This window comes from Narcine bancroftii, chromosome 9, assembly GCF_036971445.1.
Source record: "Narcine bancroftii isolate sNarBan1 chromosome 9, sNarBan1.hap1, whole genome shotgun sequence".
NCBI lineage: Eukaryota > Metazoa > Chordata > Chondrichthyes > Torpediniformes > Narcinidae > Narcine > Narcine bancroftii.
Window position 1 is genome coordinate 28,794,810 of NC_091477.1, and position 17,768 is coordinate 28,812,577.

General features: G+C 38.6%; 1 protein-coding gene across 10 annotated transcripts in view; it reads right to left on the reverse strand.

Moving 5' to 3' along the window:
- Positions 1-17,768, reverse strand: part of LOC138743365 (PH and SEC7 domain-containing protein 2-like) — a 274,779-nt gene that overhangs the window by 88,710 nt on the left and 168,301 nt on the right. Inside the window, exon 24 of one of the 10 annotated variants that reach the window (XM_069898613.1) lies at positions 15,385-16,579. The exons of the other annotated variants lie outside the window; for them this stretch is intronic. The gene's annotated coding sequence lies outside the window, so the exon portion shown is untranslated. Of the gene's footprint in view, positions 1-15,384; positions 16,580-17,768 lie in introns of those variants that run through there. 10 annotated transcript variants of the gene reach the window in all.

Consider the following 17,768-nt stretch of genomic DNA (forward strand, 5'->3'; position numbering starts at 1 on the left):
ACTATTCTTCCAACTCCATTTTCTTCATCGGGGGGCTACAGCTATTCAACTTGCAACGATCTCTGTGTAACCTGCAATAAGACTGGTGCATAGAGAGCAGAAAAGAATGCTCCGAAGTAGAAAATCCAAGGGGATTATTTTGATTAAAGTGTGAAAGTAGTTGCTGAATGGTGTACTTAAGTGGTATGAAGATTTGAAAATTTGCTGTTAGGAGCCTAACTCTGTTTGCAATTCATCAAATTTGTCTGGAGTTACCCAAAGGACACGGGCAGATTTAGCACCTGATCATTGATTAAACTAAATGCCCATGTTATAGCAACCTGCAAACTCTCAAAAGACCCACTTCCAGTGTAAGCACGGAGGATGCAGTCAGCAGGAACACCACAGGAAATATAGTGCCCTGAGTGAATGGGTGCACAGGTCCAGGGCAAGGCAGTCCTGGTTTGAGAAAGTGCAGAAGAGGGATTAAATTCCTTTAGCAAGATCAGACAAACATGGCCATTCCCTGACACTTATCTTATGTAATAGCTGCGCGGTTCCGTTAACCTTATATCCTTCGTCCACTATCTCCTGCAGATCAAAGGTGTCTCCTTGCAAGATGCTGATGACTAAAAATTCCCATTTGCCTGGTTGCTATTCTGCAGAAAAAGTCCTTAGCAAAATATCTAGGACAATCTTTGACAGAATCTTGGTAAAATCTTGATAATGTGGTAGACTTTCTGGAACATTCTTTTTCAAAATTCTTCAACAAATCTCAGGCAGTAAGTGATTTTAAGCAGTGCTCAACTCTCTAAAGTAGCTAGTTCAAACAGAATAAATTCAGAAGGTACAATGTCCAGTACCTCTACATTCAAGAGGTTTTTTTTTTGCAATCGTTATCAGGCTCTTGGAACTTCTCTACTAACCTAACCTTTACCATAAATAACACTTGGAGCACCAAAAGGTCTGTCTGTACTATTGGAACATTGCTTTTTCTTTGCACTAACTGCAACTGTGATTTTTTTAAATCTATTCTCTTATATTTATTATCTCCTTTTCTGTCTCATGGTATATTGTGGTAAGTTAATCTCTATTATTGCTGTTAGTATATCTTACATGCAGCTCCAGCAAGCGAGAATTCATTGCCCATGTCTGACATTACTTGTGCTCATGGTCAAGCATTATCAACCAAGATGAGTGACAGCAGGTCAGTTTAGCTCTGATCAACTACTTAAGATCCTTAATTCACTGTATGTACTTCAAACTCTTCACTGAAATGCTGTACTGAGTGAAACTGGGACAAGAGCAGGGGTGCTCAGGGGGCTGCTCTGGCACCTCCTTGTTGCCATTTTTGGTGAGCTCCAGCACTTAAAAAATTAGCACTGCATCCCTGGACAAGAGTAATTAATAACATCTATGAATATCCAGGGAAAATAATTCATTTTGGTCAGTAAAAATTCTTTAAAATGACAAGGATTTATGTGATTCATTGTCATATCACAGGATGTGGTGGGATACCGGTTAGTGGAACAACAGCAAGAGTTACAGAATTAAGATCCATCTGTAACCATGCACTACTGGAAAGAAGATACACACACGTAGTGTAGTCAGGTTAAGCCCTGAGTTTTATTAGGGGTCAGGCCCGACTTTTATACATGGACTGTTTCTGCTTTGGTCCCCCCTTGGTTGACGTCATAATATGCATTACAAAAGCGGGGCTCCCGTGTACGGGTATTTTTCTGCATAACAATGCCCTCTTCCCCGCGTGCTGTCCCTGTCTGTTGGCTATTCAGCCAAGCCAGTGTCATTTTGGGGTCGCTGGCCTTTAAGCTGCCCTTGCCTTCCACCCGCCGGTTCACTTGTTGGGGCCAGTGCTGCTGTGCAGGATGCTGGCTTTTGGTTGCACTCACCGAGCGCTGGCTCAATTGCCTCGGCGGTCGCCACACATCCACAAAAATGGATATCTTGTTATTATAGTAGGGAATTTAAATTCAAGTCAACTTATCTGGGGGAAAAAGCTATTCAAAGTGACGTGGATCACAAATGTCCATCAGGATATGGAATCTGACTTGAGTTTAAAAAAACTTATTTATCAGCAGCTTCTTATCTGCTGTCCTTTGGTGATCTGGCTTATAAGTGACTTCAGACCAATCAACATTGCTGGACTTAACTCTGCTCAGGGCCAATTAAGATATACAATGAACACCTGCATTGTTCATAAGGGTCACAACCAGTGAGTGAATAAATGAAAGAATGACTTCCTGCAACGTTCAGGTATGATTTCACTTTCTTCCCTTGCTGTGTGCTGGTTTATTGACCTTTCACACTTTAAATCCTTGCATGTGTCACATTTGATGCTTTGTGTGTGGGTGAGATTATGCTATTAGTTCATGATACTGCTGTATTTAGCTCATGATAATGAATGTACAAAATGAAAATTAACAGACAATGATTAAAGATTTGTGTAAAGTGATATTTAGACTTATTTGAAGATTGCATCATAACATTGTCATCTTACTGATGGCTTCAATGCTAGTGTTCCATTCCCTGTTTTCATGACCTTTCACCGGTAGTATCCTTCCCCTGTTCAGTGACCTGTAATACCAGCCCAGTAGCCTGACAGGACGGAATCATGCAATGGACATCCAGAGGATGTACCACCAAAATGGAGCAAGAAAATATCAAATGCATGAATTTCAGGTGGTATGGTTAACACTATTGCAGCACCAATGACCTGGGTTCGAATCCAGTGCTTTCTCTAAGGAGTTTGTATGTCCTCCCATGTCTGCTAGGGTTTCTTCTAGGTACTCTATATGTATTTTCTCTATGGGAATTGCAGGTTAATCAGGATTTTTGGGGCTCATGGGCCGGAAGGACCTGTTATTGTCTATTGTTGAAAGAATGCAAATTGTGCACAGAAGTGCCTGGTCCAAGTTTCTGATGGGTACAATTTCATGTGTATCCCCAGAATGTTCTAACTTGGAGGAATCCCTTATAGGAATGCAAGGTAATGTTAATTGATCTAATTTCTAGTCTGCTCTGTCCACAAGAAATTTTAAACTCTGACTTAAATTTAAACCTTGACATCATGCTCACTGTTAATCATATAGAAGTGAGCTTTATTTAGACCTTGTCAGCAACTACATTGATATATTACATTCAGATCAGGCAAGGAAACCACTAACTCATCTTCCAATGCAATGGATTTTTTTTCTGTTTCACAACTTTCACGTCAGCATTTATGACAAATGATTTTAAAAGAAAAGGAGGCCCACGCATTGCTCCAACATTAAAGAAATGCTTTGAGTTGTCATGAGGTAGGGAACAATGGCTGAAATAACAAAATTAAAATTTAATTATGCTGAAATAGAAGGGAAAAATCACCGAGTCAAGCTTATGATGAGTTTCTTTCATCCATGGCAAGTATTTGCCTCTAGATATATGTTTAACTCCAACATTTTATGAAGTTTACAATCAAAAATCATTTCCTCTTTTCTGGGGGAAATCTTTTTTTGTGTTAGATAATGCACATTACAAGATGTGGACCTGGATTGTATGTTCTATGGTTTGGGAGTGCATGGAGGAAGCATTTATAATGGCTGAGGGTGACAGATATCACAAATCTGTCTCCAACCTGCAACTGGATAATGTTTGTGGTATTTTTATGTTGTTAATATACCATGTTATAAATCTTTTTGTTTTAATGATGTATGTATTTTCTCTATGAAACTGTATATTATTCTAAGCATGTCCAGTATCTTAAAAAGAAGCTAGGAAGTAGACATTTACCTCTTATTTTATGTGAATTGTATATGTGTGCATTTTGAACAATATATAAGATTTGGTTCATTAGTATCAATGTTAATGCATAGAATAGATGGCAAATCTGTTTTCCTGCAGGCAGTAGGCTGTTCTGAGAAAATTACATGAAAATACTGGGAAACAATCTTTGTGATAATTACACACACCTGTTTATCCTCCACATTAATTATAATTGAAGGTTAAATATCAGATAGGTGATTGGGGATATTTATCTGGGAGATTTCTAATATCATACATTCATTCCTACAAAAGATTTTTAAATTTCCATGGTGGGTGACACATTTATTTGAAATAAATGTATCTGTGATCAAAGAGAAGGCCTTTTTAGATTGATTGGTCATGGGAGTCTAATGTTGACAAGATACTGCAGAGAATTTTGTTTGACTTTGCATGAGTTGAGTATTGAATATAAAACAGCTGGGAATGTGAGTTGGTAAGTAGGTTATGAAGTTATTCACTTGATTTTAAAAAAATGATGATAATGAAAGGTCAATGTATAGAAGGTTGTATAGCTGGCCCGTGAAATGTGCAGTATGTGGAATTCAAGATATGTATACAAAAGAGAGGAATGTAAACAAACTGTGCAGTGCAGAAAAAAAAATTTCAGTAGTAAATAATGTGCAAAGTAGGAGTCCTTAAATGAGTTTTTGACTGAGTTTTTTGAGGAGTCTGATGGTGGTGGGGGAGCAACTGTTCCTGAACTTGATGGTATGAGTCCTATGGCATCTATACCTTTTTCTTAATGGCAGCCGTGAGAACAGGGCATGTCCTAGGTGGTGTGGATCCTTGATGATTCCTACTGCTCTCCAATAGCAGTGTTCCCTGTTGATCTTCTCGATGGCATGGGGAGTTTTGCCTGTGATGAACTGGGCTGCATTCACTTCCTTTTGCAGGGATTTCCACTCCGAGGTATTGGTGTCTCCATACCAGTCTACGATTCAGCCAGTCAGCACACTTTCCACCACACATCTGTAGAAGGTTACCAAGGCTTCCGATCTCATACCAAACCTCTGCAAACTCCTGAGGAAGTAAAGGTGCTGATGTGCTTTCTTCACGATGGCATCAATGTGTTGAGTCCAGGAAATGTCCTCTAAGATGGTGACTTCCAGGAATTTAAATTTGCTCACCCTCTCCACCTCTGATCTCTCAATGATCACTTTTCCCTTCTTAAAGTGCATAATTAACTCCTTGGCTTTGGTGACATGGAATGAAAAGTTGTTATTAGTACATCATTTGGTCAAGATTTCAATCTCTCTCCCGTCTGCTGACTTGTCGCCCCTTTTTCTACAACCCACTACTGTGGTATCATCAGCAAGTTTGTACATGGTGTTGTTGTATCAAGCCACACCGTCGTAGGAGTAAAGAGAGTAGAACGGGGGCTAAGTATTCAGCCCTATGGTGCTCTGGTATTGGAGATTGTGAAGATGCTCTTACAAATCCACATTAATTAGGGTTGGGAGATGTCTAAATCCAGGATCCAATTACACAGTAGCGTATCGAGACTCCGGTCTTGGAGTTTGCTGATCAGTTTTTAGGGGATGATGGTGTTAAATGCCATACTGAAGTCAATAAAGAGCATCCTGATGTATGCATCTTTGCTGTCCAGCTGATGTATGAATCTCTTGATTGCTGCAAAGGATGACCAGAAATGTCCAATTGAATTTCTCAAGAGGTTGCACTGGAAATGAGTAGGTTTTAGACATGCAGCACTGAAAAAGGTGGTGTTGCACAATAGAATTTCTAAATTAGCACTACACATATACTGGCTTCTATAATTTTTATTTCAAATTCTTTAATTTGTACACTGCTGAGTGAGGGTGATTACACCTATATTTTTGTGGAACCCCAAAATATGCACACGCTGTGATTATAGTTAAAAACACAGAAATGCTGGAACTTGACAGGAGTTGGAGTGTCCATGGGAGGTAAAAACCCTTCTTCAAGAAACAGAGCCCTTCTTTTCCTTGATAGAAAATCCAACCAGTCCCCCTCCACCACCACTCTCCTCCAGCTGGCAGAATGTCCTCACCCTAAATAACTTCTCCTTTGGCTCAATATTTCAAGATTCAATTTATTATCATAAAACAATGTCATATTACATGAAATTCCTTTTTGCCTGCTGCAAGCCAGACAGATTTGCCACAGAGAGTGAGAGAAACAAAAGAGTCTACCCACCCCCCCCTACCCTGAGTCATCCAGTGTCCATAGATTCACCTCCAGCACTTCCTCATCGACACAGACAAGACCATTGGCAACCCGAGTTCCAGATTCCAAACCTGCGTTCCCACTCTGTCTCGCGTGGCCACATCCTATCCGTACTATGGCAACCAATTGTATGCAATACTCTACAACCTCTGCTCTTTTCATATGACCACCTTTTATCCAATCAAAAATGTAAGCTTTGAAATGCTGGAAGAAACAGCAGGTCCATCAGAGGTGAAGATTTACAAAAACCAATGTTTCGAGTCTGAGCCCTTTGAGGATTCTTTTTTCTTCTTGTAATGGAAGCTGGAGAATGGCTGGAGGTATACCAGGTATTGGAATCTGGATAAGAGAGTTGCCAAGGATGCTGAAAGGTTCCTGACCATGCCCACTTAAACTGCAGTTGTAGGGAGTGATTTAATAGGCTGTACTTCCTCTCACTGGAATACAAGAGGGTGATGGATGACCTTGTAGAACTGTATAAAAATTATGAGGAGCATTTAAAGGATAGTCAGGCTTTTCCTCAGCATGTGGTAGGGGGTCAAGAACCAAATATTTAAGTTGAAATGGGAAAAATTTAAATAAGATCTGAAGGATGATCTTCACACAAAAGGTGATGGTTACCTGGAACAAACTGGCCAAGAAGTTGGTAGACACAGATAAAATTGCAAACTTTATAAGAGATTTGGACAGGTACTTGGATAACAAAGGTGTGGGGGACATGGGGCCAATGCAGGCAAATGAAGTTAGTGTGGTTAAGCATGTCGGATGGCGTGGATGATGTGACTCGGAAAGTTTGTTTCTGTGTGATAGGATTTCCTGGTGTTTCTGGAAATTTCAGTTCACAAGATATGAAAATGGCCAGAATACATTTATAAAACCAGTGAGAAATTCAGTTCTAGATTAAGGTGTATAGAACATAAAACAGCAAAATGTGCTACTGCAGAAAGGTGACCAAGTGTAATGACTGTAAAATAACTACTAACCAGAGTTATCAGAGAAAATGTTCAGCTTTCTCCTGAATATAAAAGTGCCTCCTTGAATCTGCTGCCCGTTTTAGAAATGGAGGAGAGAAATGCAAATTATACAGGCCGGGTGAATGGAGATAGGATTAGCACTTGTAGGAAAGTTACGTTTGCTGATGGATATGGTCCCAGGGAGGACACAATCAGACTGCATTGTGATGTACTTTGTTGATCAATAGTCTGCCAACAAGTGCATGTGAGGAATGGATCTTTGATTAGCTGCTGGTGTATAAGACAGCTCTTGGCAGCGTGTTGCCAGTGAAGGTTCAATGAACTCTATTTTCTGTCTTGCATTATTTTAATGTTGGGCTTAACCCATGGTTGTTCAAAAGGTTTTGTTGTCATTACAATAAAACAAAAAACCCCACTAATTAAGTATCTATTGGGAAAGAGGCACAATTGTCTGAAAGTTTGTCCTATGAGATTACATTAAGCATGAGGGGAATTTTTCACAACCCTCCACATCTGTTGGCTTTATGAGAGAACTCTAAAATGCAGATATCAGCATTAAAAGCAAAAATGTATACATAATTTAAGAAATGTCTTGAAGCAGATGGAATGTGAATATTCTCTGGTGTTCAATATGGAGACACTGCATTGCCAGGAACTGGATTTTTTAAGTGATAATGATCTCTTTTTAATGCAGACAGTAGGACCAACTTATTTCCTCTTGGTCCCAACATATAGAAGTCAGCGATTAATCATCTTTAATAAATATATAAAATGCATGCAAATCTTGGAGAGGTTATGGTGAAATATTAATGTTTGGGTCCTTGGTATTCTAAGTTGAAGGCAATTAAATTCTTTCTTTCATTGTATGACCTCTCTAAACCATAAATGATTATTTTATATGAAACAGTCTCGTTATTTTGGAGCAACGTGTGCTCTCCTCAGCAAAGTGCAAGAGAAATCAAGAGTTTAACATATGTTTCATGTCTGTGAATTAGCCTCTTCTGCTGGTAGTTTTATTTTAAGACATGGACTTTACAATTCCAGATGTTTTTTCTTTAAAAGTTACAGATGTTTATTTTTAAGTAGGTTCTTATTCAACTGTCAAATTTGTGGACTCAGCGCATTTTAGAGAGGACAAATAGAACCATTATTTCTATTCCAGTGTTGAATCTGTTCAACATTTTAGGATATGGATAAAGACTGAGCTCCATGTTCTGCTTTTTAAATTTAATTCTTTTAAAATTTAGATATACAGCACAGTAACAGATCGTTTTGGCCTACAAGTCTGTGCCGCCCAATTAATCTATTCCCCTGGTATGTTTTGTACAGTGGAGGAAAACTCACACTGACCCAGGGAGAACCCAGAAACTCCTTACAGACGGTGCAGGATTCAAACCCCACTTCCGATCGCTGCACTGTAAAGACGTTGCGCTAACTGCTACACCAATCGTGCTGCTCCAAGTGTTTACTCTTTGTGTTTTGTTTTGGTTCCTAAGATAGGTTTTTGTGACTCTTTTGCTTATTTTTCCTCTCTTAAGAATGTCCTGGACTAGTGACACTTCTTTATGTTCCTTTACAGAGCAAACACTGATGCAAGAAATTATATTTCAGAAATTTGGTGTTTTTTTTTTAAGAGACCAAGAAGATTGAGGGCAGAGCGGTAGATGTTGTCCACATGGACTGGTCAGAGTCTGACAAGATCTTGCATGGTAGGCTGGTCCAGAAGCCCAGATCACATGATGAGCTGGCTAATTGGATACAGAATTGTCTTGATGGTAGGAGGCAGAGGCTGGTAGTCGATCTTTTCCTCTTCGTTGTCATTTGAACATATTCATGCACAACCCAACCATAGTACACATATACAGACATACTAACCAGAGTTAGTATGTAACCAGCCTACACAGAAACAATACATAAACGCATACATGCGTGCTAAATAGCAATCCTATCTATCTATAATTTATGGGTTTCTAGGATTGTTCCACAGTCTCCCTTCCTGCGAGAAGAAGCTGCTTCCCAAGTCTGTGCGCTAGTTTCCAGGTTTCTTAGACCTTTACAAATGTGTTAACTTGTTTAGTCGACTAGCAAAGTGGCAATGAATTCTATTGGAAATTATTCATCTTGCTAAATTTACATTTGAAAGTGATTTGGGTTGTTTATCAAGGTCGTGCAGATTCATTTTATTCATTCTGCCGCAAATCACCGTTTATACTGATATTTATGCCGTGTACTAATAGATCAAAGGCAATATGGTAAATGAGAACTTTTAAATACTAAAGAGCAACACTCGTGAAATAAACTGACATTTGCTGTCCTCAGCAATGGACAGAAAATGAAATCCAACAATCCAATAACATGGTCAGACCTTGGTTACTCAGCGAAGTTGAACTTTTGTCGAACTTTGACTTTTAGATTGGAAATCCTACTTTAATGACTGGAATAATCATATCTGCATTTAATAATTCAACTGATTCTCATTCCTGGGATCAGTTTATACATATAAGCTACTGGATTTACAGCGGACATCCTCTGGTTCAATTTACTTCTAAGTTCAGTGCTTTAATGTTCACTTCTTGCTGCTGTTACACCACAGGTTCAAATAAAACTTCAACACTTGCTTCTTGCAACAATCATGAGCGAATGGTGGGAGTTTGATCATTGAAGGTGATGGTTCAGTGGAGAGATTTTGTATGACTTGCTTCTTGGAAAGTATAGAAATTGAATGTGCCAGTAAAGGCATTCCAAACAATCTAAGCATGATAAACTTTGCAGCTAGTGTGGAATTCAGTGTTGTATGATGACAAATTAGGCTAGAAATAGATCAAAATTCAGCCTAAAGTTAAGAATGATAAAGAATTGTAAATTGAATTAACAATCTAATACAATAAATGGAACTGGCCAGCCTAATGCTTAATTTTAAATGTTTTCTGTCATTTTGTGCTGATCTTCTCTTTTTTTTCGAAACTTTATTTATTAATTTTAACGTATGAAGAAAGTAAGTAATTCACGTACAAAAAAAATACAAAATAAAGTAATACAAGTACAAAGTAACATAGTTAATACAATACCAATCTCGGCATCTCCCCCTAACAACTAAAAACTAAGACTAAAAAAAAACTATTTTTAACCCCTAAACCCCCCTCCCCACCCCCACGATAAAGAGTGAAAAATTAATACTATTAGTATAATTTTAAAAAATATATATATATATATCTTAAAAAAAGATCTCTCTCTCTATAAAAAAAACAAAAAAATAATTAAGTATTAATTATTAATCTAAAAAAAATTATATAAGAATATATATGAAAAAACAAAAACAAAAGGAACTTAAATGAAAAAAGCCAACTAATAATAAAAAAGAAAAAAAAGAAAAAAAGAGAGGAAAAAAAAGAAAACATATATATAGAAAAAATATATAATAAAAAAAAAGTTTTTTTAAAGAAAAAAAAATGATTAATTCAAACTTATTTAAATTGTATATTGTATATAGTCAATAAATGGGGTCGATAAGACATCTTATCTTGTATAGAAAAAGATATTCTTTCCATAACCAAACAAAACTTCATCTCTGAATACCACCTATATAAAGACAATACATTTCTATTCTTCCAAGTCATCGCTATACATTTCTTGGCCACTGCCAGTGCTAAGTAAATAAAAGAGATCTGGTAATTATCTAATTCTAAATCAATCAACGGTTGCATATTCCCTAATAAAAATATATCAGGGTCTAATACAATATGAAGATTATATAGATTATTAAATACAGATTGAATACCTTTCCAAAATTGTTGTACCCGATCACACAACCAAACAGCATGTTTAAAAAAGTACCAGAAACCTGATCACAACGAAAACAAAGATCTGACTTACTAAAACCAATTTTTTTTAAATTTTTCAGGTTTTAAATATAATTGATGTATAAAACTATAATTGATCATTGCCAATCTAGCATTAATCAATTTTCGAACACTATTAAGGCAGATTTCAGACCAATCATCTTCAGTTATTGTTAAACTTAAATCTTTTTCCCATTTCATTTTATCTTTATCCCAATCTATTTTACTTTCACTTTCCAACAAAATACGATACAAACCTGATATATAACCCTTTTTTTGGAAATGAGAGCACATATTTCTCAAAATCAGTTTCAGACAGTAAATTCATTTGACGACCGCATACCTGTTTTACAAAAGATCTTAACTGATAATATACAAATATAGAATAACCACTTATATCAAATCTCTTTTGCAATTCTACAAAAGAACAAAAATGACCTTCTAAAAAAACAGTCAGATAAATTATGTATTCCTTTTTCCTCCCATTGTTTCAAAATAGTATTAGATACTGTGAAAGGAACAAGTTGATTATTATATAATGGTAATCTTCCCGACCACTTATTTTTCAATCCCATTTTATGTAATTTACTTGTCCATAAATTCATTAAATGTTTCAATATTGGTACATCATAAGTTCGTAACAAATTTTTATTCCATCGAAATAAAAATTCATTCGAAAATTTTTCAGAAATAACTGCCAATTCTATCTGTGCCCAACTAGGCGTATCTTGTGTGGCCATTAATGCGCTAAGAAATCTAAATTGAGCTGCTTCATAATAAAATTGAAAGTTAGGTAACCGTAACCCTCCAAATTGAAAATCCCACATCAATTTTTTCAACGCCACCCTAGGAAGTTTTCCTTTCCACAAAAAATCCCTAATTACTTTATAAAAATCCTTAAAAAAAATCTTTTTTGTAAACAACAAGGAATTGATTGAAATAAATATTGTACACGAGGAAAAATATTCATTTTTATAGTATTAATTCTTCCTAATAAACCCAAAGGTAAATCTTTCCATTTAACTAAATCTGCCTTAATCTTCTTCATTAAAGGAAAATAATTAAGTGAATATAAATTTTGGTAGTCAGTATTAACATTAATTCCCAAATATTTAATTTGTTTCGTCCACTTCAAATTCATAATATTTCTAAACATTGAATAATCATCTTTACTAATTGATAAAATTTCACTTTTAGTCCAATTAACCTTATAACCAGATAATTGACCATAAATCTCTAAGGAATCTTGAAGTGCTGGCAGAGAAACATCAGGATCCACCAAATACATGTGCTGATCTTCTCGAACAATATCCACCCAACAAATATTGCTTTCATTAAGCCTGTGCTTCCAAATGAGTTTAGGTACAGAAGAAACCAAGATCATAATTGCATCTTTCAGCTTGCAGAAATCTTTGCCTAACATATGATTGTGTAATGTTAGAAAAAAAAAATCAAACTTTCATGAACCATCAACAGAAGGAAAACTTGGGTGCATTGCACATTGCACCAGTTTGATTTTTCTTCTGTTTTCTCCGAGAATCTGACATGATAATGCAGTGAATGGACAGGTGTGACAGGTTGAGATGGAAATGTTGTAGGTCTTCATAGACAGTTAGTTATATAAATATGAGTGAAAATGCAACTACTAGAGGAATGTTTCGAGCACTAGACTGAAAAATCACGAACAAGTTGTTACTTTGTAGAGCCAGCTTCATCATTACTTAAATGCACCTCAGTCAGTGCTAATTCAACGGTGAAAATCTTACTTGGGTATGGTTATTGTCAGAATTACTCAATTGCCATAAATTATTGACCAAATTTCCATTTCCAATTTCTAAGACTTTTATTCCATTTGGCTTTTATTAGGAATAAGGAACCTTTGATGTCATTCTGTCTGTGTGACCAAAGAATGTCCTTTCAGCAAAGTTTCAATTTTGCAAGTAAATCCTTACTCAGCATTATCAAAGGTTCAATACAGTTTCTAAATTATTGGTAACTCAAAAGGATGGTTATCAGATCATACAATGTATGATCTTGAAAGCACATCCTGAAAAAACCTAGGTGACTAAATTACTCGTGATAGGTGGCTTTTCCCATGATAGAAAAACCTGCAACTGTGTCTACTTTCATCTCCAATGACTTGCCATTATTCAGCAAGTTCTATTATCTAACATCACAATTGCTCGTGACAAGAATCTAAAACGAAATAATTCTGTATCATCTGTAGCAGTTGTAATACTGTTCAAATATCTGTTTTGTGATTTCTTATGAGATCCCCATTCTCCCATGGTGTCTGTATTTGGAATAAACTTGGTCTTGTCTTTTACCTTGTGGTTAAATTTAAATTGTTTTTATTACATACCCATTATCCGGAGGAGCACTGGACTCTTTAAAACAATGGTTCTCAATCTTTTTGTTTCCACTTACATACCACTTTCAGTAATCCCTGTGCCATAAGTGCTCTGTATAATTAAGGGAAGGTTGAAAATCACTGCTCTAGACCCAATTGTTACTGAAATATTTTGCTTGAGAAAAGTTGTCATTGACCCATTTCCTTTGGAGTTATGAAACCGGGCACATAACAAGTCAATTAGGTATGATTAAAATGGTGGTTTTCAAACTTTTTCTTTCCACCCACATACCACCCTAAGAAATCCCTTGCTAATCATAGAGCACCTATGGCATAGGGATTACTTAAAGTGGTATGTGAGTGGAAAGAAAAAGATTGAGAACCACTGCTTTAAAAGAACAACTGCATGAGAAAAACTGCTCTAACATCTACAATACTAACAGAAGCTACATGTGGTCACATTTTACTCTCCATTTGGACCAAAAGCATTAGAGTTTTCCATTTGCCTTAATGCCAACATTGTATTAGTTTCCTTGTGGCTAGTGAAGGATAGAATGCTTGGCTGCCATAATCCATGAAAAGTGAGGTATTTTGTGTTCAGTCCTACCCAGACCTGTTCATAAGTGCACAATTTACAAGTTCTCTTTCATTGCCTTGATGGGTCTTTCCACATGAATAATATAAGCACTTGTGGTTCCCCTCCCACCCCCCCCCCCACCCAGTGTATGTGCCAAGTGCAAAATTCTCTGCTATCTGAAATGACTGATCTAAAATATTCTCTTAGCTACAGAGCTACCTCTCACAATGAGATAGCTTTAGTGCCTGTGGGGTTAAGTTGGTTAGTGTGTGATATTCTTCTGAGTTCATTTCTGTGAGTTAAATCGCTTCATTAAATTTGCACATTATGCGTTCAATTCTCAGCACTGCCTTCCATATCAGGAATATGACTAGCCATACACAACATCTACAGCATCTCCACATAGGCTGTGAATAATTCCTGGTCATTGTTATGCACCCCATACTGCTTAAGCAGTTTAGTTGTGCTGGAGCCACAATTATCGTTCCTGCACCAAAATAGTGCCACTATATTTAAACTTCCTGAATGCTTGCACCTTACAACCAGTGTATTCCTGTATGCCAGAGAATAACACTAGTTTTAATTTTACTTTTAAATTAATTCAAGAATAATGGGTTTCTTTCCTCTCAGAGCTAATCTACTGTGACCTTGTTCCCTACAGAGTTGATATTCAAGGCTACCTTTTTGGCTGCTATCGGTTCACAGCCATCGAGTTTCCCACATGCAGTTGCATGTGAGGCAAAATGGAGAAGCATTGCTCTGTGGGGCAAACACTTTTTTTTCCCCCATTCAGCACCAATCATATCAAAGCAGACCACCCCCCCCCCACACTATCACAGTGGATGGACCTTGAATTCTACTCCACATGTGCTAAAGCTCTAACCATAGTAAAATTTATGGGCATAGGAGCATCAAATGTGCACACATTTCTCTTGGGAGAGTGGTCGAAGTCCAGGGGACATGGAAATAAAGATATTCGCAGGATTAGAGGAGAGATGAAAAACCTATTTTTAATCAAAAGTGATGGTGGCTGAAAATCATGTCCCGAAATGACAGCAGAAGCAGAAACTTCAGTGCATTTAAGCAGTACTTGAAGAGCCAACAATGTGCATGAACTCAGACTGAGTACTGGAAGGTGGAATTCAGACTGACACAGTTGCAATGGGACTCTTTCTGAGTTACTCATTTTCCTTGATTTTTAAGATTCTGTATTGTCATTTAACAGCAATTCAAACACTTGGTGATTGTTCTTTGCATCCACATATCTCTAACCCAGCGGTTCTCAATCTTTATTTTCCCATTCATGTGCCACCTTAAGCAATTCCTTACCAATTACAGAGCATCGATGGTGTAGGGAATACTTAAAATGGTATGTGAGTGGAAAGATAAAGGTTGAGAACCACTGCCCTAACCCAAACAAAATAATATTTTTTACATGCTACATTTTACATGTGACCAAAAGGTCACCTCAAAATTGGCTATCTGAGCCAGTTTCAGATTTCTTGTCATTTGATTGTATCAGTACAACCTGACAAAACAGTGTTCTCCAAACCTCAGTGCAAGACGCACAGACATGAAACTAGATGTAACTCGCCCAGAGACAAACAAAACATACGCAGGACAAGTATTCATCCACACAAATAATAAATACTGTTTTTAATTAATATGAGACTCTCAGATGCTTAGTATGAGCAGTTTCTTTGGTCATCATTCTTACTGTTCGTGGGAAGAAGCTGCTCCTCAGCCTGGTGGTGCTGGCTCTGACGGGAGCAGCTGAAAGATGCTGTGTGCTGGGTGAAAGGGATCCTCAATGATTTTGCATGCCTTCTTCAGAATAGATCACCTCACTGGGGGGAGGGGAGGGAGATTCCAGTGATCCTCTCTGCCACTTTTATGGTCCTGTGGATTGACCTCTGATACATTTCTCTGAAGCAACTATACTACACAGTGGCTCTCTATAGAGCTTCTATAGAAAGTTGACATGATGGTGGCTGGTAGCCTGGGCTGCTTCAGTCTTCTCATGAAGTACATTTGCTGTTGTGGCTTCCTGACAAAATAGAAGTTGAGTGTCCATGATAGGTCACTAGTTAAGTGAGCTCCAAGGAACTTGGTTCTCTCTACTACAGTATTGTTGATGTATAATGATGTCCTCCTGAGGTCCACAATCATCCTCTCCATATTTTCCACATTGAGACTCAGATTCTTGGTTCTTGATCTTCCAAAATATTCTGTATGGACTTTAAACTGGATGTTACACTCACACCATTTCATGAGATTTTCTGTAGAGTGACTTATCGTTGTTGGAGATGAGGCCGACTTATTGTGTTATCTGAAAATGTGATGACACTGTTGGAGCTGGATTTGGTGATGAAGTCATGGATCACTAGTATGAACAGGAGCGGATGAGCACGCAGCCCTGAGGTGCACCAGTACTTGAGTGTGTCAGTGCTCGACGTTCTGCTACCAACCGGGACAGATTGTCGTCTTTCCATGAAGAAGTTCAGGACCCAGTTACAGAGAGGGGTGTGGAGTCCCAGTGAGGACAGCTTCTCCATCAGTCACTGGGGAATGGTCATGTTAAATGCTGAGCCGAAGTCGATGAACAGCAGCCTGACATATGAGACGTTATTCTCCAGGTGTGTCAGGATGGAGTGAAGTGATGAGGCTAGAGTATCACCTGTTTTCTCTAAGCAAGTTGAAGTGGGTCCATTACCAGATGCACGAAGTGGTGGTTCAGAGTATATACATGACATCACGTACAACCCTGAGATTCCTTTTCCTGTGGTCAAGGCAGAATTACCACTTACTGGTATTGAAAAAAATCAATGTACATCTGTAAATAATAAAAGAAATGTAAATAATTGGCTTTGCAAATCAGAGAGAAAAAACCCCAATAAAGTGCAAAATTAAGAGTACTTAAATGTGTTTGTTGTTGAGAAGTCTGATGATCGCGGGGGAGCAGCTGTTCCTGAACCTGGTGCTCTTGTGGTAGCACCGAGAACAGAATGAACACTGGGTGATGTGGGTCCTTGATAATTGCGGCTGCTGTTCCTTATTTCTTAAATGTTTCATCATGGGGAGTTCTCCAGTAAGCATCAGTTGAGGCCCATCAGACCTGCGTAAGTTAAAACTGGCTTTGCACTAGGAATTTATCTTTGTGAGGAATAAAAGTGCCATTTAGGCAGCAGTGATGCTTTCATCTCACTGGGCTCAATAGAATGCAACTTTGAACATCATAAATTGAAAAGGAAACTGCTTCATGAACTAAAATATGCAATTATGCTCTGTCTATAGTGCACAGTAATCCAGAGATAGATGTGCTGCATATATTCAGTGAGGTTTCTTTGTATGTCTGTGGATGCCCTCTTAGGAGATGGCTGCATGTCTACTTTGTCCTTCTGCTGGTTGATGTGCTTCATTAGAGCAGAGTGCCATCTAGTGGCTTAACTAAAAGAAAACTATTTTCAGAACAAAATCAGGACTGATTTAACTGGGTTAAATCCAAATCTCTTGAACCACAGCATTACAGTATTCCTTGCCTTTCCAACCCACATGCTAGTGAAAAATATATAAAAAGAATTAATGTCAAAAATTAAAAAGTAAACTTAAATGTAAATGATCAAATACGTCACAAAAATAATTGAGGCCTTGAAATATCTGGGGCTGAAGAAGCAATGAGGGCCGTTCCCGGGCGGGGCCGTTCCCGGGCGGGGCCGTTCCCGGGCGGGGCCGTTCCCGGGCGGGGCCGTTCCCGGGCGGGGCCGTTCCCGGGCGGGGCCGTTCCCGGGCGGGGCCGTTCCCGGGCGGGGCCGTTCCCGGGCGGGGCCGTTCCCGGGCGGGGCCGTTCCCGGGCGGGGCCGTTCCCGGGCGGGGCCGTTCCCGGGCGGGGCCGCTCCCGGGCGGGGCCGCTCCCGGGCGGGGCCGCTCCCGGGCGGGGCCGCTCCCGGGCGGGGCCGCTCCCGGGCGGGGCCGCTCCCGGGCGGGGCCGCTCCCGGGCGGGGCCGCTCCCGGGCGGGGCCGTA